Below are 26,986 nucleotides of genomic sequence, written 5' to 3'. Positions count from 1 at the left end.
CCATGAAGTGTATAAAATTATTTTTATTAGTCCTTTCTGGTAGCCGAATGTGGCTTGGTACTAAAGTGATTGATGTGAATCGAACATATAAGAAATGGTTTCATGTTTATGTTCAACTATGAGACCTTGTGTTAAATCGACAATTGATTTCGTTCAATACATTAAGTTGGTCAGGCATGCGATATGTACTTATGCATGTTAAATCGATTGAAATTGAATCATGAATGTGAATTGAGAAGCATAGGTGAAAATGCCTATGTCATATATGTGAGTAAGGATAAAATCATTGTAAATTATCGATAAGGATTAAATCGATTGAAATTGAATCATGAATGTGAATTGAGAAGCATAGGTGAAAATGCCTATGTCATATATGTGAGTAAGGATAAAATCATCGTAAATTATCGATAAGGATGGGCTATGTGCGGAACCATCATATAATTGCTAATTTGAATAGTTGTGTGCAAATCAGTGAGCAAGATGTATTGTATTGAGATAATGCTTCAGTGAAAATATACATATGTTCTTTGTGTTGAATGAATATTAAATTAAAGTTATGAGCCGTATGTGACTAGCATATCTAGTCGAATTTGATACTATCAAATGATGTGCTAAGATATGTGCTCCAATGTGGAAATTAAACCCTATGTGGTTGAAAGGATGAAAATCTTTGTTCATAGATATGTGTTTCAGTTATACATGATTGAAGTGTAAGTTATGAAAGTGGGAAAGAACAGGTGAATTGTCTATCGAAATATGATATTCGAGCTTCGGGCCTAGCAGGCTATAATGCCAGTGAGACGATATCGGGCTTTGAGCCTAGCAGGCTATAATGCCGGTGAAATGAAATGTTATGTGAGTTCGGTGTTCCTTGTAAGATAGGGTGTAATATCCTGAATTAGAGCTTAATCGGAATAGTGGTTTCGTAACCACAAATCTGAGATAGATATAATTATTTTATAATTATTTTGATGAATATGATATGATTGCATGATTGTGTGAAAATTTCGTGATGAAATTCTATGCCTAAAGTGTTTAAATTGAAAGTAGGGACTAAATCGAATAAGTTGAAAAATTTGCATTCTAGAAGTTTTTAGTATGAAATTGCATTGAAATATTAATTAGGAGGTCTTAAATAGCAATTTGACCAATTTCTAAGTCTATGGACAAAAATTGGACATGGATGGAATTTTTGGAAAGTTTAGTTGTGACAGCCCTAATTTGACCCTAGTCGGAATGTGGTTTCAGGACCACAAAACCGAGTCATAAAATTTAGTTAAAATTTTAATTGCATATCTTATATGTGTGATAGTACTTGTATAAACATTTGATGTTTTAATTTTATCTTAGGAATGTGAATTTTGCTTGAAAGGATCTAGTTGAGAGACTTAGAAAATTATGATAGGTAAATAAGTAAGGACCAAATAGTATTAAAGTAGGAAAGTTTGGGTTTGCATGTCAAAGTGCCCAATTCATGTTAAGTGGCCGGCCAAGCATGGTTCCATTCCTCCAAGTTTATGTTGTTTATTATTTAATATTGGTAAGTAAATTAAAATAAATTAAAGAAAGGAATTAAAAGGAAAAGATGAATAAAATAAGGAGGGAAGAGGAGTGTTCATCTTTTTTTCTTTGGCTATTGCCGTGAGTGAGGAGAAGGAAGGAGATTTGGTTATTTGATTTTGGCTTGGAAGATGGCTAGAATGAGGTATGTATTGAATGATTCTTGAAAATCTATGCATGTTTGAGATGGTTAGTTCAAATTCTACTCATCCTATAGATTAGACTTAGGATTTTGAGGTTGAAATTCGCCAAGAAGCTTGAAACTCTTAGTAGATGTGTTAATGTCATTAAAATGGATAGTAATGTAGGATATGGTGAGTGGTTAATTGCTTTTAACTTGAAAGTTGAGGTTAAAATGGGTTAAGTGATTGCCGAATCTAATTTAGGGGTGGAGGATTGTGTTCATGTTATATTGGATAGGTAGAGGTTGTAATGAGGTTGAAATTGTTGAATTGTTAGTTGGGTAACAAATGAAGCAATCGGCCATATGGGGTAAAAATGGGATGTTCATTTTAGTTGTTGTTTCATTTTTGTGAGAAATGGGTCAAGTGTTCATGAGATGAAATTTTGTGATTAGATGAATTAAAAGTAATAGTATAGTTGATATATATATATATATATATATAGATATACATATTCGGCCATCACTTAGGAGCTTATGTGATGTTGAGTTTAAGCTTTGCATATTCGGCTATATATACATATATATGTAAGCCCATTCGTGATATTACCTTAGGACTATGTATATATAATCGACAAAAAAATGGGAAAAACTAGCAAAGATGATTGTCGAATGTCCAAGTGTACATATGCATGTGTGATTGGATTATTGAAAGTATGGTAATTGCATAAGGTTATTAACCGAATAGCTAAGAACATAAGGTAGCAAGATAAAAATTTTGCCATGTCGTTCCGTATGTCATAAAATCATTAAAATGTGAATACCAATATATGTAGCAAAGCGGTTGAATGAGTTAATTTATTTGTTTAAGCTCAAGATCCTAAAGGAGAGGCGTCCAACAAGGGGAAATCGAAGGTCATCGAGTAGCCGACTTGGAATTATTTTACCCAACACAAGGTAAGTCATTAAGCATATAGTTGGTATTAATTTAAATGATCGTAATACCTAAGCAATTGTGTTTAATGAGATGAAATGTATACAAATGTATATGTATGTAGAGATGAAATTGTCGAATGTAAAAAGGAAGTGAAGCGTATAGAGTGGCTGGTTTTCGGCACTAAGTGTGCGGGCAATAAGTGTTCACGGTTGTGAGATTGGCACTAAGTGTGCGGGCTTGAAATGCATGGCACTAAGTGTGCGAGTTTAAAGTACATGGCACTAAGTGTGAGTGGTTGATTATTAAGCACTATGTGTGTGAACCCACTATATATATATATTTTCTATCAATTATTTATATTAAGGGTGCGACCTTACCGAGTCGATTTCGGACAGCGGAAAGGGTAAGTACCTTGAGTTCATGGCTAATAGGTGCTATGTTTATATTTGGAGTTGAGCGTGGTAAGTTTTGAACCTATGTGATGATTATAATTGAAGTCACGTACAAAAGGTTCATCGTGGAATAGGTGAAAGTTCGCTTAGTTGTATGATTGTAACGAAAATAAAATGATGTATGGAAATGCCTCAATTATTCTATTGAATAGCGTATGAAATGTTAATGTAGGACTTGGAATGAGATTGAATCGTAAGGTCTAAGAAACTATGGCATAGTTCGGTATGGATGGAGTACTTAGCCTCATTTCATTGTTTCCTCTTGTGAAAATTTTATTAATGGATGGTAGTGTAATGCTTATGACTTACTGAGTTATATACTCATTCGGTGTTTGCTTGTCACCTATTTTAGGTTTCTTGGACTCGACTTTTTGCGTATTCGGGACCGTCATCGAAGCCATCACACCGGCTAGCAACTTTTGGTATTTTCTTCTTAGTTGGTCTAGGAGAACATTTCGGCATGTATAGGCTATTATGTTTTGTTGAAATTTGGTATGTAAACTTTTAGCCATGCGAAAATGGCATAAATGTTCGGTTGGAATGGTTCTATGATGTTTGGACACAAGTCTTGGTAATTCGGTTTTGGTTGAGTATTGGTTGAGGCCTACTCCGATTATTATGCCATATGTCATGGCTGATTATTTTCGGTGTTAAATTCATGATTTGGTAATAGTGTAGTGGGGAGATGCTCGGTGATGATTAGCCTTTAGCATGGCTAGTCATGGTCATAAATTGTGACATGTATGATGAATTATTAGTTAGATCAAGGAAAAATCATGAAATAGGCATAGTTTGTTTTAGTAATGATCTTTGACAAAGAAGTGATGTGAGATTGAAAAATCACTAAAAATAGTAGAAATGAAATTAAATAATGAATAAATTATGAAATCGAATCTTGATGAGTCTTTTTCATATGGAAGAAACAAAACGACCATATGAGCTGTATGTTAGGAGTTAATTAAATTCTTGTGAAACAAGGCCAGAGCGATTTTTGGATCCCCTATTTTGATTTAGAAAATTCACCGTAAATTTTATCGAGATAATTAGAGGTCGTGCCTTATATGTACAAATTCATTATCGAGTCTAGTTTCATTAGAGACAAACGGCATAGGCATTGAAGCCCTGTACAGGGAGATATTTAAATTGTAAGGTACAGAGGTCAGTGTAGTCGAACCTTGAAATAGGGGAGACTTTAACAAATAAACTGTACTAATTGGCCCAACAAAAAAAATTCTACAAAAATTCCCCCATATAGATATATGAGTCTAGTTTCGGAGAAAATTTACGGAATTGGATTTCGAGTTTCAGAACTCAAAATATGATTTTTAAAGCGACCACGATACGAGAGCTGACTTGCTCGGAACAAAAAAAATAGGGGAAATAAATGAAGTGGCCGGTAACACCTCGTCTTCGATTTCCAGAACGCCATGAGTTCGGGTGTTACATTTTATTGGTATCGAGCTATGGTTTAGTCGGTTCTAGGACTACCATAGCGTATGAGTCTAGCTATACATGCCTTAATGTTAGTGCTTAATAATGTGATGACTTCTGACGGTTAAAATTTTTGTTTTGATTAGAAAATGGAACCCGGGGTAGAGAGACCCTTAGCGGATGACGTTGAAAGTGTAGCGGCTGCTCCTACGCAAGGGACACCGCCTGTTGAACCTCAGTCATCTGCAAATAATCAGGATGAGGGGGCAAAACAAGCCTTCTTCACCATGATGAATGAGTGGGTCGCGCAATATGCCCGAACCATTCCGGCTATCCAACCATTCCCGAATTTGAATAATCCACCCCAAGAGCCCGTAACGCCATCAGTTACTGATCCTGTGAGGCTGAGTAAACCACCTGTAGACTTGATTACGAAGCGCGGAGCCGAGGAGTTCAAGGCCATAGTTACTGATGATGCCAAAAGGGCCGAGTTCTGGCTTGATAACACCATTCGGGTGCTCGATGAACTGTCATGCACACCCGATGAATGTCTAAAGTGTGCTATATCCTTGTTGCGAGACTCAACCTACTATTGGTGGAGGACCTTGATTTCCATAGTCCCAAACGAACGAGTTACTTGGGATTTCTTCCAAGCGGAATTTCGAAAGAAATATATTAGTCAACGGTTCATCGATCAAAAGCGTAAGGAATTCTTGGAACTCACCTAAGGTCAGTATGACAAGATGTCGAATCGAACATGAGTTCGTAAGACTCGATCAGTATGCCCGGAGTGTGTGGTGATGAGGTTGCTATGTGCAAGAGATTTGAAGAAGGATTGAATGAAGATTTAAAGCTACTAGTGGGCATTTTGGAGATAAAAGAATTCGTAACACTAGTTGAACGAGCCTGCAAGGCGGAAGAACTTGGAAAGGAGAAGAAGAAGGCTGAATTTGAAGCTAGAGACTATCGTAAGGTACAGAGGTCAATGTAGTCGAACCTTGAAACAGGGGAGACTTTAACAAATAAACTGTACTAATTGGCCCAACAAAAAAAAATAGGGGGAAATAAATGAAGTAAGCAGGTAACACCTCGTGTTTGATTTTCGGTAACGGCCATGAGTTCGGGGTGTTACATTAGTAGTAAGGGCATTTTGGTCATTTAGTTATTAAAATGAATTAAAAACAAAATTAAAAGCCAATTTTTGTCCATCTTCTTCATTAGGCCAAAATTTCAAGGGTTCTCCATAGTTAGGGTTCGTCTCAAGCTTCCAAGCTCCATAGTAAGTGATTCCAAGCCCCGTTTTTAATGTTTTTTACGTTTTTGGAATCCCGGTAGCTTGATTAAGCTTATGTTAGCAATAATTCAACCTAGGGTTTATATTTGGAAAAATACCCATAGGTGAAATTTGTGTATTTTGATGTTTTATGATAGAATATGGGGTTTTAAATTATGTTAGACAACTTGTGCTACTCGGTTTTGAGTGAAAACGAGTAAAAGGGCTTAATCGGCAAAAGTATCTAATAGTCACAAGTATATGTTAGAATAAGAATTTGATGTTTCCATAGAAGGGAAAAGTGATCAGCATGTTATAAAACATAAGAATAAGGAATAAAGTTTAATTCCCGAGCCTAGGGGCAAAAATGTAATTATGTAAAAGTTTAGGGGCAAAAGTGTAATTTTTCCAAAGTTCATATTAAATGCTGTTTTGATGAATGTATGTATTGAATAAGATTAATTTGGCATTATAGATCAAGAGAAACGAGATTCAACTCGCGTTCGAGGAAAAGAAAAGATTGTGGACTAAATTGCAAAATCTTTATATTTTGGTACCAAGGTAAGTTAATTTGAAAATAATGTAGCATAAATGTTATTTTTAAGTTATTAATGTTAATTATATGATATGCTGATTTTTAATCGTGAAATATTATGCTTTGTGGTTAATATTGAGTAATATGCAAATTATGTTTACTACTTGATAAATATGAATTGCTACCGAGTATCGGTTCCGATATTCCATGGAAGACGGCAAATGTGTGATAGAGGGAAAAAGCCCGTTTGAACCTTAGGAATAGATTAGGATACAAGTGACATGTCACTAGGATGGTTGAGCATCCGAACTCGTTGAGTTGAGTCCGAGTTCACTTATGGATGCGAATGTCCGAACTCATTGAGTTGAGTCCGAATTCGTGAAATGTAACTAGGTATCCGAACTCGTTGAGTTGAGTCCGAGTTCACTTATGGATACGAACGCCCGAGCTCGTTGAGTTGAGTTCGAGTTCAATTAGGGGCGGGTTACATGATTTCTTGATTACATATGAGGCACTTATCTGCAAATTATCCGTGTATCCGAGTTGTATTCCGATGTGTTCAACGGGTGAAATTTCTAGTGAAATGGAAGAACACTTAAGATGCAAGCGACGTTTCGGTAAATTTTGTGAAATGGACACTTTGGACAGGTATGTTCTTGACCCTCGGGTTGAAAATAGATACAACAACGATAAGGTAGTAAGATGATGAATGATGTTTAGAAATGTGATATATGTTTTGGGGATACCATGCTAAAGTTGTTTGGTATATTTGTATTGTTATGTTACTTGTTATTTACATATGAACTTACTAAGCATTTATGCTTACTCCCTCCTCTTTATTTACTGTAGTTTTGAATAAGCCAGCTCGGGAATCGGGACGGGTCGAAGGTTCGATCACACTATCCAAAGGACTTTCATGTGGGTAAATGGCTTGTAAAACTTTATGTATGGCATGTATAGCAATATACTTATTTTGTGTAAATAATTTTATGATATGGCCATGATTGGTTGAGAAAATGTTTGATATTTATAATTCATGGTGATGGTTAAATTTAGATCATGTTTGATATCATGGAAGTTTAATAGGTTATCTAGTTCATAACAACTCATGAAAAGATGAAATTTGCCTTAAAATAGAATATTCTTCATAAACAATGACATGAATTTGAAAAATCACTTAAAATAGTATAAATGGAATTAAATGATGAGCAAATTATGAAATTGAATCTTAATGAGTTATTTTCATATGGATTAAAAAAAACAGGCATATAAATTATACTTTATGAGATATTTGAAACCTTGTGAAACAGGGCCAGAGTGATTTCTAGATCCTTTGTTCTGAATTTAAGAATTTATAATAAATTGTAAAAAAATAATTATAAGTCATTATTTATATGTACAGATTCCTTGTTGAGTCTAGTTTTAATATAAACAAACCTCGTAGTCATTGAAATTCTTTATAGAGAGATATCTGATTCGTAATACACAGAGGTCAGAGCAGTCGAACCCTGAAATAGGGGAGATTTTAACTAATAAACTGTACTAATTGGACCAACCAAAAATTATAGAAAAAAATCAGTAAATATATATATGAGTCTATATTTAGGGAAAATTTATGGATCTTGATTTCGAGTTTCATAACTCGAGATATGATTTTCTTGTAAGCTGTGGACGGGTAGCTAGAAAAGCTGTGAATGTAGAAACAAATAATTTGAAGTTCTTAATTTGATAAATTATGTTCGGTAACCCCTCAAGCTCGACTCTAGTGACGGTTTCGGGCGTGGGGGCGTTACATTTGGTGGTATCAGAGCAGGTTTAGTCGGTTCTCGGGCTACGTGTTGTATGTACGGATTTTGCTATACATGCCATATGTATGAATTGTGATAGTGTGACTACTTCTGACCTTTTTAAATGATTTATATATAGTAAATGGATCCCGATCCAGCTGTGGCAAATGAAGTAGAGAGTAATGCGCCAGCTCCGGCTGAAGGGGCAGTGCCAACTGAAAACCCACGCCCTACTGTTGGTCAGGGAGGAGGAGAAAGGGATCGGGAAGCCTTTCTCCAAATGATGAGTGCGTGGTACATCGAGTTCGTTCATACAAACCCAAATGTACGACCTCCCCACCTCCCCAATTCCTCAACCTATGCCTCCGATGCCTCGTGGAGTGGATATGATAAAATTTCACAGAACCCCAGTTGATGAATTAAGTAAACAAGGGGTGAAGAATTTAGAGCAAATATTGATGATGATGCGAGAAAGCGAGTTCGGCTTGAAAATTCTATCCGGTATTTGATGAATTATCTTATACACGAAGAATGTTTGAAATGTCATACATCTTTGTTGAGAGATTCACCTATAATTGGTGAAAGACTTTGATTTGATTGGTACCGAAAGAGAGGGTAACACAGGAATTCTTTCAAGAAGAGTTTCGGAAGAAATATATTAGTGAAAGATTTATTGATCAGAAATGTAAAAAGTTTCTTGAGCTGAAGCAAGGTAATATGATAGTCTCAGAATATAAAAGAGAGTTTGTTCAATTGAGTAAGTATGCCAGGGAATATGTTCCTACAGAAGCCAAGATGTGTCGACGATTTGAAGACGAGCTTAACGAAGACATTAAGGTATTTGTTGGGATCCTTGAACTAAAAGAAATGGTGGTACTTGTCGATCGAGCTTGCAAGGCTGAAGAATTACTGAAGGAAAAGAAAAAGGTAGAATCTGAAACACGAAATTGAAAGAAAAGACCAATGAGTAATGCACCTTCACAACAAACCGGAAATTCAAGAAATATGAATCCTCGTTCCCAAGTTTCAGCTGGGCAATCATATGGAAATTTTAAGAAGCGAAATGTGGGTCCTAAATCTCGGACTATACTGCGGCTAGTGTGGGAAATACGAGATTTGTTAAACCCGAGTGCCGGTGTGTGGTAGAAATCATTTTGGTCCGTCAGAGCAAATGAATGTTTTCAATGTGGTTCTCCGGATCATTTTATTAGAGACTGCCCAGAGAGAGCTGAGAAAGAAAAATTTCAGAATGTAAAAGCTAGTGGTGCAGACTCGAGAGGAAGGTATCCGAGAAAAGCTGGAAGTGAAACAAGCAGTAAGAATGTCACCAGAGATGCAACAGTTAGATCTGAAGGAAGAGCTCCGGCTAGAACTTATGCTATTAAAGCGCGTGAAGATGCTTCCTCACCCGATGTGATTACGGTACATTTTCTCTTTATGATACTAATGTTATTGCTTTGATTGATCCGGTTCTACTCATTCATATGTATACATGGCGGTGTCTAGTATGAATATACTGTTGAGAACACGAATTTATGATTAGAGTGTCGAATCCACTAGGCAAATGTGTGATAGTTGATAAAGTATGCAAGAAATGCCCTTTAATGATTCGGGGTCATTACTTTCCGGCCGACTTGATGTTGTTGTCGTTTGATGAATTTGATGTTATTTTGGGTATGGATTGGTTGACATTGCACGATGCTATAGTAAATTGCAAAGAAAAGGTTATAGAATTAAAATGTGAAAGTGGTGAAATCTTGCGGGTTGAACCAGACAAATTAGAGGCAATATTTAGTATGATTTCTTCGATGTTGGCTCAGAGATATTTGAGAAAGGGTTATGAAGCTTATTTGGTGTATGTAATTAATACAAAAGAAGTTAAAAAGAAAGTTGAATCAATGCCGGTTGTGTGTGAATTTGCGGATGTATTTCCAGAAGAATTGTCGGGTTTGCCTCCAGTCAAGGAAGTAGAATTTGGTATAGATTTGATACCGGGAACAGCTCCAATCTCGATTGCTCCATATAGAATGGCACCAACAGAGTTGAAAGAATTAAAGTCGCAGATTGCAAGAGTTGGTGATAAAGGCTTTGTGAGACCAAGTTTTTCACCTTGGGGTGCTCCGTGTTATTTGTGAAAAGAAGGATGGTTCTATGAGATTATGTGTTGATTATCGGCGGTTAAACAAGGTGACAATCAAAAACAAGTATCCATTGCCGAGAATTGATGATTTGTTTGATCACTAAAAGGAGCGACATGGTTTTCAAAGATTGACTTGAGATCTGGGTATTATCGATTCATGAGTCAAAGAGTCGATGTGCCTAAAGCGCTTTTAGAACAAGGTACGGTCATTATGAATTTTAGTTATGCCATTCAGGTTGACAAATGCTCCTGCTTGTGTTTATGGACTTAATGAATCGCATATTTTGGCCATACCGGACAGATTTGTTGTGGTGTTTATAGATGATATTTTAATTTATTCAAAAGATGAGACAGAGCATCTTGAGCATTTGAGGATAGTTTTGCAAACTTTGAGAGATAAGCATTTGTATGCTAAGTTTAGTAAAAGTGAATTTTGGCTCCGGAAGTTGGATTTTGGGTCATATTGTTTCGTGATGGTATACGGGTTGATCCTAGTAAAATTTCAGCCATTGTTGATTGGAAACCACCGAAAAATGTAACTGAAGTTAGGAGTTTCTTGGGGCTAGCTGGGTATTATCGGTGGTTTGTAAATGGATTTTCTATTATTGTTGCTCCTATGACTAGACTACTCAAAAAGGATGTTAAATTTGAATGGACAGAAGAATGTCAACAGAGTTTCGAAGAATTGAAAAAGTTATTAACTAAAGCACCAGTGTTGATACAACCCGAATCAGGTAAAGAATTTGTGGTGTATAGTGATGCTTCTCTAAATGGTTTGGGGTGTGTACTCATGCAAGAAGGAAAAGTGGTGGCTTATGCTTCGAGGCAGTTAAAACCTCATGAGAGGAATTATCCTACTCACGATTTGGAATTGGCTGCAGTGGTGTTTGCTTTGAAGATTTGGCGACATTATTTGTATGGTGAAGAGTGCCGAGTATATACCGATCACAAAAGTCTTAAATACTTGATGTCACAAAAAGACTTGAATTTGAGACAGCGAAGATGGTTAGAGTTATTGAAAGATTACGAGCTTGTTATTGATTATCATCCGGGAAAAGCGAATGTGGTTGCCGATGCTTTAAGCAGAAAGTTGTTGTTTGCTTTGAGAGTTATGAACACTCAGTTGAAAATTTCAGATGACGGTTCGATTCTAGCAGAGTTAAGAGCAAGACCGATGTTTTTACAAGAGATTTTTGAAGCTCAGAAAAATGATCAAGATTTGCTAGCCAAGAGAAAACAGTGTGAAGTCGTCACGGATCGATTTGAATCGGTTCGATGGTTGTCGATGTTTAAAAATCGGTTGTGTACCAAAAATGATGAGTTGATTCAAAAGATTTTGCATGAAGCACATAATGGTTGTTTGGCGGTTCATCCAAGGCGACGAAGATGTATAATGACTTAAAGAAAATGTCTTGGTGGAGTGGAATGAAAAGAGATATTTCGAGTTTGTATCAAAGTGCTTAGTTTGTCAACAAGTGAAAGCTGAACACCAAGTACCTTCGGGATTACTTCATCCTATTATGGTTCCTGAATGGAAATGGGATCGGATTACTATGGATTTTATATCAGGGTTGCCGTTAACTCCACGGAAAAAAATGCCATCTGGGCAATAGTTGACAGACTGACTAAATCGGCTCATTTTATTCCGATACGTACGGATTATTCTCTTAATAAGTTGGCTGAATTGTATATCCGAGAGATTGTTAGACTTCATGGGATACCTTTGTCAATCATTTCAGATAGAGATCCGAGGTTTACCTCACGGTTCTGGCAAAAGTTGCAAGAGGCATTAGGTACAAAGTTAAATTTCAGCACTACCTTTCATCCACAAACTGATGGACAATCAGAGAGAGTAATTCAGATTCTTGAAGACATGCTCAGATGTTGCGTATTGGAATTTCAAGATAGTTGGGAAAGGTACTTACCATTGGTAGAATTTGCTTATAATAATAGTTATCAGACGAGTTTGAAGATGGCACCTTATGAAGCATTATATGGTCGTAAATGTCGGACGCCATTGTATTGGACTGAACTCAAGGAAAATCAGATTTATGGAGTTGATTTAATAAAAGAAACCGAAGAAAAGGTGAAAGTGATTCGAGATTGTTTGAAAGCTACTTCAGATAGACAGAAATCTTATGCGGATTTGAAACGAAAAGAAATGGAGTTTCAAGTTGGTGATAAGGTATTTTTGAAAGTGTCTCCATGGAAGAAAGTCCTTAGATTTGGATGAAAGGGCAAGTTAAGTCCGCGTTTTATTGGACCGTATGAAATAATTGAAAAAGTTGGACCGATAGCATATCGGCTACCTGAATTAGAGACGATTCATGATGTGTTTCACGTATCTATGTTACGTCAGTATCGTTCGGATCCTTCACATATAATTTCACCGACAGAAGTTGAACTACGACCGGATATGACTTATGAAGAAGAACCGATTAAGATTTTAGCTCGAGAAGTCAAACAACTAAGAAATAAAAGTGTTGCACTTGTGAAAGTGTTGTGGAAAAAGCATGGGGTAGAAGAGACTACATGGGAACCTGAAGAAACTATGAAAAACCAATACCCACACCTGTTTACCGGTAAGATTTTCGAGGACGAAAATCCTTAAAAGGGGGGGAGAGTTGTAATATCCTAAATTAGGGCTTAATCGGAATAGTGGTTTCGTAACCACAAATCTAAGATAGAAATAATTATTTTATAATTATTTTTATGAATATGATATGATTGCATGATTGTGTGAAAATTTCGTGATGAAATTCTATGCCTAAAGTGTTTAAATTGAAAGTAGGGACTAAATCAAATAAGTTACAAAATTTGCATTCTAGAAGTTTTTAGTATGAAATTTCATTAAAATATTAATTAGGAGGCCTTAAATAGCAATTTGACCAATTTATAAGTCTATGGACAAAAATTGGACATGGATGAAATTTTTGGAAAGTTTAGTAGTAAGGGCATTTTGGTCATTTAGTTGTTAAAATGAATTAAAAACAAAATTAAAAGCCAATTTTTGTCCATCTTCTTCATTAGGCTGAAATTTCAAGGGTTCTCCATAGTTAGGGTTTGTTTCAAGCTTCCAAACTCCATAGTAAGTGATTCCAAGCCCCGTTTTTAATGTTCTTTACGTTTTTAGAATCTCGGTATCTCGATTAAGCTTATGTTAGCAATAATTCAACCTAGGGTTTATATTTGGAAAAATACCCATAGGTGAAATTTGTGTATTTTGATGTTTTATGATAGAATATGGGGTTTTAAATTATGTTAGACAACCTGTGCTACTCGGTTTTGAGTGAAAACGAGTAAAAGGGCTTAATCGGTAAAAATACCTAATTGTCACAAGTATATGTTAGAGTAAGAATTTGATGTTGCCATAGAAGGGGAAAATGATCAGCATGTTATAAAACATAAGAATAAGGAATAAAGTTTAATTCCCGAGCCTAGGGGCAAAAGTGTAATTATGCAAAAGTTTAAGGGCAAAAGTGTAATTTTTCCAAAGTTCGTATTAAATGCTGTTTTGATGAATGTATGTATTTAATAAGATTAATTTGGCATTATAGATCAAGAGAAACGAGATTCAACTCGCGATCGAGGAAAAGAAAAGATTGTGGACTAAATTGCAAAATCTTTATATTTTGGTACCAAGGTAAGTTCATGTGTAAATAATGTAGCATAAATGTTATTTTTAAGTTATTAATGTTATTTATAAGATGTGCTAATTTTTAATCGTGAAATATTATGCTTTGTGGTTAATATTGAGTAATATGCAAATTATGTTTACTACTTGATAAATATGAATTGCTACCGAGTATCGGTTCCGATATTCCATGGAAGACGGCAAATGTGAGATCAAGGGAAAAAGCCCGTTTGAACCTTAGGAATAGATTAGGATACAAGTGACATGTCACTAGGATGGTTGAGCATCCAAACTCGTTGAGTTGAGTCCGAGTTCACTTATGGATGCGAATGTCCGAACTCGTTGAGTTGAGTCCGAGTTCGTGAAATGTAACTAGGCATCCGAACTCGTTGAGTTGAGTCCGAGTTCACTTATGGATGTGAAAGCCTGAGCTCGTTGAGTTGAGTCCGAGTTCAATTAGGGGCGGGTTACATGATTTCTTGATTACATATGAGGCACTTATGTGCAAATTATCCGTGTATCCGAGTTGTATTCTGATGTGTTCAACGGGTGAAATTTCTAGTAAAATGGAAGAACACTTAAGATGCAAGCTATGTTTTGGTAAGTGCTGTGAAATGGACCCTTTGGACAGGTATGTTCTTAACCCTCGGGTTGAAAATAGATACAACAACGATAAGGTGGTAAGATGATGAATGATGTTTAGAAATGTGATATATGTTTTGGTGATACCATGCTAAAGTTGTTTGGTATATTTGTATTGTTATGTTACTTGTTATTTACATATGAACTTACTAAGCATTTATGCTTACTCCCTCCTCTTTATTTACTGTAGTTTTGAACAAGCCAACTCGGGAATCAGGACGGGTCGAAGGTTCGATCACACTATCCAAAGGACTTTCATGTGGGTAAATGGCTTGTAAAACTTTATGTATGGCATGTATAGCAATATACTTATTTTGTGTAAATAATTTTATGATATGGCCATGATTGGATGAGAAAATGTTTGATATTGATAAGTCATGGTGATGGTTAAATTTGGATCATGTTTGATATCATGGAAGTTTAATAGGTTATCTAGTTCATAACAACTCATGAAAAGATGAAATTTGCCTTAAAATAGAATATTGCTGCAGCAATGACATGAATTTTAAAAATCACTAAAAATAGTATAAATGGAATGAAATGATGAGCAAGTTATGAAATTGAAGCTTAATGAGTCTATTTTCATATGGATTAAAAAAAACAGGCATATAAATTATACTTTATGAGATATTTGAAACCTTGTGAACTCGGGCGAGTGATTTCTGGATCCTCTGTTCGACTTTAAAATTCATAATAAATTGTAAAAAAAATAATTAGAAGTCATTATTTATATATACAGATTCCTTGTTGAGTCTAGTTTTAAGAGAAACAAACCTCGTAGTTATTGAAATTCTTTATAGAGAGATATCTGATTCGTAATACACAGAGGTCGAAAATTGAACCACAAACTGGGAAAATTTAACTAATAAACTGTATTAATTGACCCAACCAAAAATTATAGAAAAAAATTAGTAAATATATATATGAGTCTATATTTAGGAAAAATTTACGGATCTTGATTTTGAGTTTCGTAACTCGAGATATGATTTTTCTTGTAGCTGTGACGCGGGTAGCTAGAAAGCTGTGAATGTAGAAACAAAAAATTTGAAGTTCTTAATTTGATAAATTATGTTCGGTAACCCCTCAAGCTCGACTCTGGTGACGGTTTCGGGCGTGGGGGCGTTACATAGGGATTTAGCCGAATGTTAAAGATGAAATGATAGTGTATTGTATCATGCTTATATGGCCTAATGGTAAGTGTAACATGTTGGTAAATATGCAATGTGCTTTTATAATCGGTTGATAAGTTTGAATTGAATATGAGTGAAATGTTATGCATAAGCTATCAAATGCTAAGTGTGAAAATGAGATGAAAGAAAAGTGTTTGAGATGTGTTAATATATGATTAAATATGCATGATATTTGATGTGTATCCGGGCTTAAAGACCCGCAGGCTTCGTACTGGTAATATATTCGGGTTAAATCCCGCAGGTTTCGTGCTGGTAATATATCCGGGTTAAATCCCGCAGGCTTCATGCTGGTAATATATCCGGGTTAAATCCCGCAGGCTTCGTGCTGGTAATATATCCGGGCATAAAGACCCGCAGGCTTCGTGCTGGTAATATATCTGGGTTAAATCCCACAGGCTTCGTGCTGGTAATATATCCGGGTTAAATCCCGCAGGCTTCATGCTGGTATTATATCCAGGTTAAATCCCGCAGGCCTAGTACTGGTATTATATTCAGGCCTTTGAGCCTAGCAGGATATTATGCCGGTGAGATACTATTCGGGCCTTTAAGCCTAGTAGGCTATAATGCCAGTGACTTGATATCGAGCCTTGAGCCTAGCAAGCAAAATGCCGGTGAATGAATAAAAGTCTAAGGTGAAGGCACCTCGTGTTAGATTGACAAATGAATACATTCAATACGTTAAGAGGGCCAGGTACACATTATGTACTCATATGTGAGTTTGATTTGAATTGAATCATAAGTGTGATGTGATACATATGTGAATAAATGTTATAACTATATCTAGGATCATGATACACCTGGTCGGGGTGTGAAAGTATGTGAAAGTATTTGATTTAATTATGTTATATAAATTCAGATTAAGTGTGATAAGAATGCTGAACGTGCATTGTGTGCTTGTGTATATTCGGCCAGATGGCAATATACCTAGAATATGGCCTCTTGAGAAATTAAATAATCGAAGTATAACTGCGTTTATTTGTTTGCATTGCTTAAAACTTACTAAGCTTATAAAAGCTTACTCCGCTGTTACATTCCTCTGTTTTATAGATTGTTGACTCCAGTTACCTGCTCAGGTTGGAGTTCACCGGAGATATTATCACATTGTCGAGCTCACACTATTGGTGTAAGTAAATCCTAGTATTTCGAGTCTATGGCATGTGTAGGGTTTTAATGTTGAGTATGTGATATTATAATTTAGCCAAAGGTGTTGGCTTGTATTGATAAAGTGTTTTGGCCCTGTGAATTGGCCTATGTTGGCTAGTGATGTTTTGGGCCTCGTAAGCCCATATATGGGACAGATTACATATGAAAAGAAAAGTTTTAAATTGACTGAAATTTTTCGGCACGGTTTTTGTGTGATTGGCTGAGTTTAAGTCAGGTAACACCTCGAACCCTGTTTTGGCAAGGGATACGGGCAAGGGGTGTTACAAAACTCATGTTTATATTGTTATGAATAAATTCACAGCAACTCAGTAATTTGCTAACTTATGAACATACTCACCTACACAAATCCATTCATCTCTTAACATATCCCTATGTTAATTGAATCGATAAACAAATTCTAATAGGTAGGCATGCTATTGCACATACATACTCATTAAATTGAACTAATCTCTTGCATATTCCTATGTCAATTCGAACGATTAATTAAATCTAATGAGAACATAAAAGACTATGCGAGGTAACAAGGTATCATTACCTTGAAACAGTTTAATCACAATAATCTTGCAAGTTATGCAAGGCAAGTGTATCGCCAGATACAATGCTAATTTAACCTTCAGCTACCTTAGAATAATAAACATGCACTGATTAAGTATTGCGTCAATTAATTACAATTTCAATCCGTTTAAATAATTAATTCATTAGTTCCCTCACAATTATAATGCAAGAATAACTTAGGCATGGTTTTACTTAATCAAGCATTTTACCGAGGCCTATAACAGCATAAACACAACTTTAATAATTTAAGAGGACAAAATGCAATCAACCCAACACAAATAAATTCAAGCTAAGCTGATTAAATTAACCATTCCAACAACATAAATAGTCATAGATATGTTCATCACAAAAACAACAAAAATTAAAGAGATAGGAAACAAGAATCAAATCCGATGTTTTTCTGTGGCTTGACTAGGTTGCTTCGTTTTTCCTTCTTTGTTGTCCTTGCTGATCAAGGCTGTTATGAACACTCAATTGCTGCTACAAAATGGCTGAAGAAGAACCCTTTCTCAAGGGGAGAAATCGGCAAAAGAGCAAGGAACTTTGAATGGGAAAAATGAGAGAAAAAGTGAAAGAAGAGAGAAGAATTATGAAAGAAAAAAGGTGAATGAGGGATGTGTTGAATGATCAGCCAAGGGGTTTTTATAAATGAATTTGGCAGCTGAAATTTGCTAAAAATAGTAGCCAAAGAGCCACCCCTTGGCCGGCCTCCTATGTGGCAAAGTTGATGGCTTTAACTTTGCTAAATATGGCTTGGGCAAATCTACAAAGCCGCCAATTGTGGAGGGGTTTAATTGCAATTTGAACAAGTCTTCAAGGGCTTCTTTGTAGCTTAAATAATCAGGTAATGAGTTGAATAGGGTCAGCACTTGGACAGTTTTGGGCTGTACTTTTCTTGGCCGGTTCGATTTACTCAGTTCGGTTCAATCGGACCACTTTTTCAAAATTAATTAATCATAATTTATTAACCCAAATTAAATTGGATATAAATTAAAATTAATTATATTATGAATAAATATATATAATTTTGGATTGGCTTAGGCTGAAATTTAGTTCACCTCGATACTTCAAATTGCTTCTTGGTTTTGTGCTTCTAGTAGTGTCTGCCGAGCCATTTTTCGCCCTTTGTGCAAATATGTCGAAAATAACCAAAATTCATCAAAAATAATTATGAAATTAACTAAAATTAAACATGTTCATATTTTAAGTGAACTTTAATTATTTTATAAAAATTAATTATTTTTCGATAAGAATTTAACCGAATTTGCATGAATTTAAGTTAAAAAGGATATAAAAAAGTGTGTAAATTTTTGTGTTTCCACACCCCCAAACTTAATTCATTGCTCGTCCCGAGTAATGTTCAAATTGAAAAGAATTTCTTGAAAACACCTTTGAAAAATTCCTTCAGAACAACATTCTTCCCAGAATTATGAATTTAATATACTTATGCTCAAAAACAAGAAATTTGATAATTATGCTTACTTAAGTATACATATCGTTCAAATTAATCTCAATCATTCTTATGATAGCAAAAATTAGACTAAATGCTTCCTAATAAAGTCATGTTAAACCTTACCAATTTAATTTTATTCCCTTATTCAAGATTAAGCTGCAATCATTAAGTTTAACTTATGCCTTCATATGTTGAACATAGCAATTTCTCTCCATTAATGTAGGTAGCATTGGAACTTTGAATCAATAGGTCTTTAATAAGGTTGTAATATGGTGGGCTTAGAGGTAGGTAAAAGATAGATAAATTTAGGATTTTAAACCTTAGACTCAGCTTCAATTGGACCATTGGAATAATTTCCCTCAATACACCAACTTACTTTGCTTTCACATGCTCATTTGTACATCTTATTTTAAGAACTCATGCTCTCTCTTTTTTCTAACACAAGCATTTTATTGAATGTACTACAATTTTAGAGCATTTGATATTTCTTTTCAACTCCCCCAAACTTATTTTTAAAGAATACTTTAAATAGTACTAAGTCTAGTGTTTGGGACAATTTTAAGATAGTTAAGAGAGAAGTGATGGTTAAATTTGCAAGGGTTCAAATAAAATTAGGCCATATAGTCTCAAAGTTGGGTTTCAAATGATAAAAATTTCATCATGGTTGGCTCGAAAGGCTCAAACGGTCCAAACAAAAGTTGCCTAATCATTTTCAATGTTCCATGCTTCCTAGGATTTCGCCTTAAGAAACTACTAAGTCAATTCTAAAGACTTAAACTTTCATGCATGCCTAACTTTCATAAGGAACTAAAAATTTATGGTACGATTTGCATGCTTATTAAAAATACATTCATATCATTATTGAGCTAACATAATAATTTATTGAAATAATAGAACTTTATTTATACTGAAGTTTAGCATACTTAACAAAATTTCCAATTTATTGAACAAAATATATCCTAATCATAATTAAAAGAAAATTTTATTCTGAGTGGAAATAATTCAATTTTTCGGTCCCCCTACTTAAGTTGAACAATGTCCTCATTGTTTAAAGTGAATAGATACTATCCACCATGTAGGATTCTAAAAAAGAGGACGTGAGTCCAATTGACTGCTTAAGTACCAAACTCTCTCTAAATCCAATCTTAAACATGTATATACTTATTGCCATGCTTTATACTTTGCGACTTGTTCATTATTCATGATTTCCATCTCTTGCTTTATTATGCAAAAATAAAAATTCCTAATTAAACTTAATCCTAAAATGACCTAAGAATAGAAATAAAATAAAGTCAAGATCCCCCCCTTTTATTTATTTGCAGATCCTTCCGAGTTTGAGTCATCTTTTGCTCCATCATCATTACTTTTGCATGAATCGCTTCGCTCCTTCTTCGATAATGGACTCCATGGTTCAAATATAAAATCTGGAAATTTAGGCACAAAAATAAATGGGTCATTGTAAATTTTCTTCAGAGCACCTCTCATCGAGTCATCCCTTATTTTTGAGTATCTCCAATAAGCTTGTTGCTACCATTGCATATATTGCATTATGTCCATCAATTTTGACAGCTCATCTCGAAGATCTAGGTGAGGTGATTGAGCTCTGAACATTGGTTTCGACATTAGGTTCAGCTTTTGGTTCCGTTGGTTCCTCCTTGTCTAGGACTTCAGCTAATTGAATTGTGGGGTCTTCTTCTTCTTCTTCGGGGTGCTCACTTTCTTCCACTCATTGTTGTAGAACAGATTCTCCAACTATTCGGTAGAGGTCCCAATCTGTGATTGTGCCCTGGCTATAGCCTATCTTCTTTACATTTGCAAGAATTTTAGCTTTCAAGCACAGAATTGTTATCATAAAGGGAAAGTAGGCTAGGCTAGAACGTCTAACGGCACAATTCTGCATTTCTCTCAAGATGATTTTTCCCACAACAATGGTCTTTCTAATTAAAATCGAGTATAATAAGACCATTCACTCTAATGAAATTGTAGTCCCATGTGAGCTATCCATAAGGCTGAAACGGATGAAATAGAACCATACCTTTGTGAGTGGTGTCAAATATTCTCTTTGACAAGTGTAGATTCCTTGCTTTGACACAGTCCACTTAGAACCTGGAACTGTAAGTTCTTCAAGAATTTCTTGCAAATTTCCAGGCTCTATATTGCTCATCAAGGGAGAATATTCGTCATTTTCAAAATCATGAAATTCAAAGAATTCATTAATAGTGTTTGAAGTTATTGGTACCTTGATTCCACGAACTGGAACTTCCGTCAACTCACTTGAGGTTAAATTTGCATAGAACTCGCGCACTAACTCCTCATCCACACTAGGTCTCTTCTCACAAAACAACTCCCAATTGAGAGTTTCAGTGACCCGACGAATACGTGCCATAAAATCAATATAGTTGTTTTCTTTCAATATGAAGCCTTTCTCTGGATGCGTCTGTTGATTCTTGAAGATACTCTCGTATCTCGCTTTAGCTTCTTCACAGTGAAACTTGTTTTGTGATTCGTCAATTTGAGCGCAGGCATGAGTTCTCTTGCGATGCATGATTAACCACCTTTTTTTAAGAACTCCTAAAAATAATTAGAAAGCAAAAGAGATTGAATTAAGGTAGGTTGGAGGATTTAGCTAAGGATGGGTGAAGGTGTGTGCCGCTCGAGTGTTGGAATGCTGCTAGGTGCATAGGTGGAAGGGCACGGGAGTAGGCAGCAGTGGGCGCAGGAGCTGGGCAGGGTGCACGAGCAGCAAAGTGAGCCTCGTCGAAAGGGATTGGTGCAGCGCTAGGCGCGAGTGTGTGACACACACTGGGCAAAGCAGGCCGAGTCTTGGCGAAGCCCAAGCGCAAGGCAGCGCGCGATGGGTAGGCGTGCATAAGGTCAGCTGGGCGTGTGTTGGTCGACTACTAGGTGATGTTATGGCTAGGGACTTTCGACACTTAAGGGATTTGGTGCTTTAGGGTTTTGAGTGATGAATGAGTGGAGGGAAGTAAGGGTGGAATTTATAGAGTAGTAGGAACTAGAGTAGCATTCTAAGTATAATTTAACAATAAAAAAAAATTCTAATCCTAATTCTACTCAAAGTTAACAACAATTAATAATAAAAATATACATATTAAATATTAATGTTATTAATTTATTAAAATAAAATTGAAATTAAACTAATCCTAATTCCGTGCTAAGTTTATAAAAATTAATATATCAATTATAATAGATATAATAATATATTAAAGATTATCATATTATTATTATTTGCAAAAAAAATTAATTAAAATATTTATTCTAGATGCCTTCTTAAAACTATTTACAAAAAGAGGCACCTAATTTTTATTATTTATGAAAAGAGCAACCAAATTTTAAAAATAATTCAATTAAGTCCTTAGACTTAATGAAAATTTGAAATTGAGTTGCAATTTAAAACTTGGATCAAAATTGACCCTTTTATTTGAAAAACAAAAATTTAATTTTCTATTTAGGGAATAATTTATCGGAAAATTATGTTAAGATCAATTTCCAGGAAAGATTGGAAGGGTCACAAGCGGTCCCGCTTAAGTTCCAATCTTCTAGACAAAATTTATTTAAACATACTAACCCCAAAAATATACCCTAAATCATTTATTAAAAAGGAAAATAAGAAAATTTAAACACTTGATAAAATGAACGGAATTTGATTTCATTCAATCTTATCTCTCCAGTAATGTTTCAGACACTGAGCATTAACTTGAAAATTGCCTCCCTTACCTTGGAGTTCAACAACTCCGTATGGATAGATGCGATGAATTGTAAATGGACTGAACCAATGTGATTTTAGTTTACCTGGAAAGAACCTTAATCTGGAATTAAATAACAAGACTTGCTGGCCTGCTTCAAATTCTCGAACTCGAATGTGCTTGTCATGCCATTTCTTAAGTCTCTCCTTGAGTAATTTGGCATTTTCGTACGAGAACATTCGGAATTCCTCTAGCTCATTGAGTTGGAGCATCCATTTCTCTTTAGCAAGCTTAAGATCCAAGTTCAGTTGTCGGATAGCCCAGTAAGCTTTATGGTCAAACTCCAAGGGTAGATGACAGGCTTTTCTAAAGACCAACCTGTAGGGTGACATCCCTAAAGGCATCTTGTACGCCATTCTATAAGTCCATAAAGCATCATCCAATCTTTTGGACCAATCTCATATGTTCGGGCAAACTACCTTCTCAAGTATGCCTTTAATCTCTTTGTTTGCTAGTTCAGCTTGCCCATTCATCTACGGATGGTAAGCTGTAGCGACCTTATGTTTCACTCCATGTTTATCTAATAACCATTTCAACCACTTGTTCACAAAATGAGACCCTTCAGCACTGATGATGGATTTTAGGGTTCCAAACCTTGTGAACACATGTTTCTGCAAAAACCTCATCACAACCTTAGCATCATTTGTCAGATATGCTTCAGCCTCAATCCACTTAGACATGTAGTCTACAGCAACAAAGATGTACTTGTGACCAAAATACGGAGGGAAAGGACCGAGAAAATCAATACCCCAAACATCGAATAATTCTACCTCAATGTTGTTTGTTCGAGGCATCTCATTTCTGCTGGTAACATTTTCGACCCCTTGACATCTATCACAACTCTTTACGTAAGCACATGCGTCTTTGAATAGTGTTGGCCAAAAGAATCTGGCTTGCAATACCTTGGCTGCAGTACGTGTACCTTCGAAGTGTCCCTCACTCGGAGCTGAGTAACAATGATATAGAATCTTATGTACTTCATCTTCTACCACGCATCTCCTGATCATTTGATCTGCACACTTCTTAAACAAGTATGGCTTTTCCCAAAAATAGTACTTCACATCGTGAAGAAACTTTTTCTTTTGATGATACGTCTTATCAATCGGCATCAAACCACAAGCTAAATAGTTAGCAATATCAGCAAACCAAGGGGTATTATAGACATGATTTACCTTTAGTATGTGTTCACCTGGAAACATCTCTCGAATTGGTATAAGAGAAGAGTTCCCTTCCTGCAGCTTCAATCTAGACTAATGGTCTGCTACTTGGTTTTCCACTCCCTTTCGATCTTGAATTTCTAGGTCGAACTCTTGAAGTAGAAGCACCCATCGGATCAGTCTCGGCTTAGCGTCTTTCTTGGCAAGTAAATACTTAATCGCCGAGTGGTTCCTATAGACAGTCACTTTGGTACCTACAAGATAAGATCAAAACTTGCAAAAGTAAACACAGTAACTCTTTCTCTGTTATCATATAATTCAGTTGAGCTCCTATCAAAGTTCAACTTCTGTAGTAGATGGGATGAAAAACTTTGTTCCTTCACTGGCCCATGACAGCTCCTATCGTGAAGTCACTTGCGTCACACATTAGTTCAAATGGAAAATCCCAATCTAGTATGATGATTATGGTTGCCAGAAATAGTCGACTCTTCAAATTGTTGAAAGCTCTTAAGCATTCTTCATCAAATTTGAACGTCGTGTCCTTCTCTAATAGTTTGCATAAGGGTTTAGAAATTTTGGAGAAGTCCTTGATGAATCTTCGATAGAAATCGGCATGTCCCAAAAAGCTCCTAACACCCTTTACAGATGTTGGAGGTGGGAGTTTCTCAATAACATCTACCTTTGCTTTATCAACCTCTATTCCATGTCTTGTTATCCGATGCCCTAGAACAACACCTTTTCGTACCATGAAATGGCACTTTTCCCAGTTGAGTACGAGGTTTGTTTCTTCGCATCGCCTTAGTACCTTGGCTAGATTGGCTAGGCAATCATCATATGTATCTCCAAATACTAAAAAATCATCCATAAAGACTTCCATATACTTCTCAACCATGTCAATAAAAATAAACATCATACATCTTTGAAATGTAGCAGGTGCATTATATAAACCAAATGTGTAACACCCCTTACTTGTACCAGAGACCAGGATAGGATACGAGGCATTACCAAACACATGCACAGTCATTCATGCAAAAACTAGGCTATAAAATATTTTCTTTAAAACAACCTCATTCATACATACACAAATTGACCCTACTTTGGGCCTACGATGTGACAGCCCAAAATTGACCCTAGTCGGGAAGTGGTTTCGGGACTGCTAAACCGAGTCACCGAAATGTTTGAACGTAATATTTATTGTCTAGAATATGTATTTATGAATGTGTGAAAATTTCAAGCTTCGATTTAGTCGATTGCATGTGAATTCAGTTATTAGGACTTGTGTGACACTTTTGAAATGTGATAGGCTAATCTATAAGGACCTAATAGTGCATGTAATCAAAAGGGAGGACTTGCATGTCAAATTCCCCCCCTAATAGCTAGTGGCCGGCCATGACAAAGGATTATGGGCAAAAACATGTCATAAAACATGTTGGGACAATGGTGTATGTAAGAAAAAAATAAAATAATGAGCATGGGAATTGAATAATGAAAGGGAAGAAAAAAAAAGAGAATGGTGAGTGTTCCCCCCATTGCCGTGAGTTGAAGAAAGGGAGAAAAAAATTTGTTGTTCATCTTTTTTCATTTCTTTGAGCTGAAAATTCTAAGGAAGAAGGAAGGGGTTTTTGCTTCATGCTTGGTTTGGAAGAGGATTAGGAGGAGGTTTGGCCATACTTGTATTAAGATTAAGGTATGTTTGATGTTGTGCCATGAGATTCATGCATGTTTTTGGTTGCTAACTTGATGTTCTTATTAGCCCATGGTTCAAATCTTTGCTATGTCATGGGGATGATATTCGCCAAGGTAGATGTTGTGTTAATGCCATTGCATGCTAAATATGAAGCTTGATAATGATACATGTGATGGTGGATTGAGGACTCTTGGATTTTCTTTTAGCATTTTTGAGTGAGACATTAAGTTCTTTGTTTAACCATGACCAAAATCGAAGCGGTATGGTGTTGTGGTGTATTCGGCCATGGTATATCCATAAGTATGATTTATGCATATTGCATGGTAGGTAAGATTTGAGCTTTGGATATATGTTTATGTTTGGATATAAGCAACTTTGAGATTCGGCTCTAGCATATATATATATATATATATATATATATATATGTTTGCACATGATATATTGGTATGACATATATACTATTTCAAGGTATATATTTGCATATGATGATGTTTCGGTTATGAAATAAATGATTGATGCGTATTGAGTTACAATATGGAATGCGTTAGTTAGTAAAATGTATGTTGTTTTTGTGTGGTATTAAGCGTATAATTGGCCTCAACATGGACATGCATATTCGGCCACATGAGGGGGATTGGAGTGCATGCATTTGGTTAGAGGCAAGCATATTGATGCCTATTCTTGGCTTGGAAAATTCGGCTAAGGAGAGTACTAACTAATGTGTTGAGTTTGATTCATGATTTCCGTACATATGTGACTTTAATGTCTAATGAAAAAATGTGGGCTAAGTACCTTGAATTCCTCTTTCGATGCTCAAATGATTAAATCAATTTATTTGTTAAATTAAGCTCAAGAGCAAAGGGGAGCTAAATCCGATAAAGGGAAGGAAAAAGTGGTCGAATAGCCATCGGAATCATTCGACAACATCCGAGGTAAGTTCTTGAGTAATATAGCTTAAATTATGATTTGATTAGATCATGTCTCAAGTAAATCGAAATCATGCTCCTTGTGTGTGGATATTGAACCGAAATGTGCAAGAGTGATAAGTGTATTGTATTTGAGTTTTGCTAATGGAAATGAAATACGAATGTGTCATGATTTAGTGTTAAATGTGCATGTTTATTCGAATGGTGTCCGGGCTAAGCCCCGAAGGCTTTTGTGCTAAGTGACTAAATCCGGGTCAACTCCCGAAGGCATTTGTGCGAGTTACCAAAACCGGGTTAAGTCCCGAAGTCATTCGTGCGAGTTATTAAATCCGGGCTAATTCGAAGGCAATTGTGTGAATCACTATAACGGGCTATGTCCCAAGACAATCGGCGAGTCGCTATATCCGGTTAAATTCAAGGTACGTGATTCGGGAATGAGCAATCTTGCTGTAAAAATTTCAGTTAATACGCTTGCAAAAATTCCAGCAATGAGGTATGTTCGTATGTGCATTGGAATAGTTGAATTCCTTGAATAATATTCGCTCAGTTGAGTAATGAGCTTAGGTATTTGGCTAAGA

General features: G+C 35.7%; 1 pseudogene; it reads right to left on the bottom strand.

Moving 5' to 3' along the window:
* Positions 1–26,986, bottom strand: part of LOC128286806 (uncharacterized) — a 78,265-nt pseudogene that overhangs the window by 38,423 nt on the left and 12,856 nt on the right.

Source organism: Gossypium arboreum, chromosome 13, assembly GCF_025698485.1.
Source record: "Gossypium arboreum isolate Shixiya-1 chromosome 13, ASM2569848v2, whole genome shotgun sequence".
In the NCBI taxonomy this organism is placed as follows: domain Eukaryota; kingdom Viridiplantae; phylum Streptophyta; class Magnoliopsida; order Malvales; family Malvaceae; genus Gossypium; species Gossypium arboreum.
The sequence above is the reverse complement of the archived record's forward strand: the minus strand, read 5'-3'. Positions and strand labels throughout refer to the sequence as shown.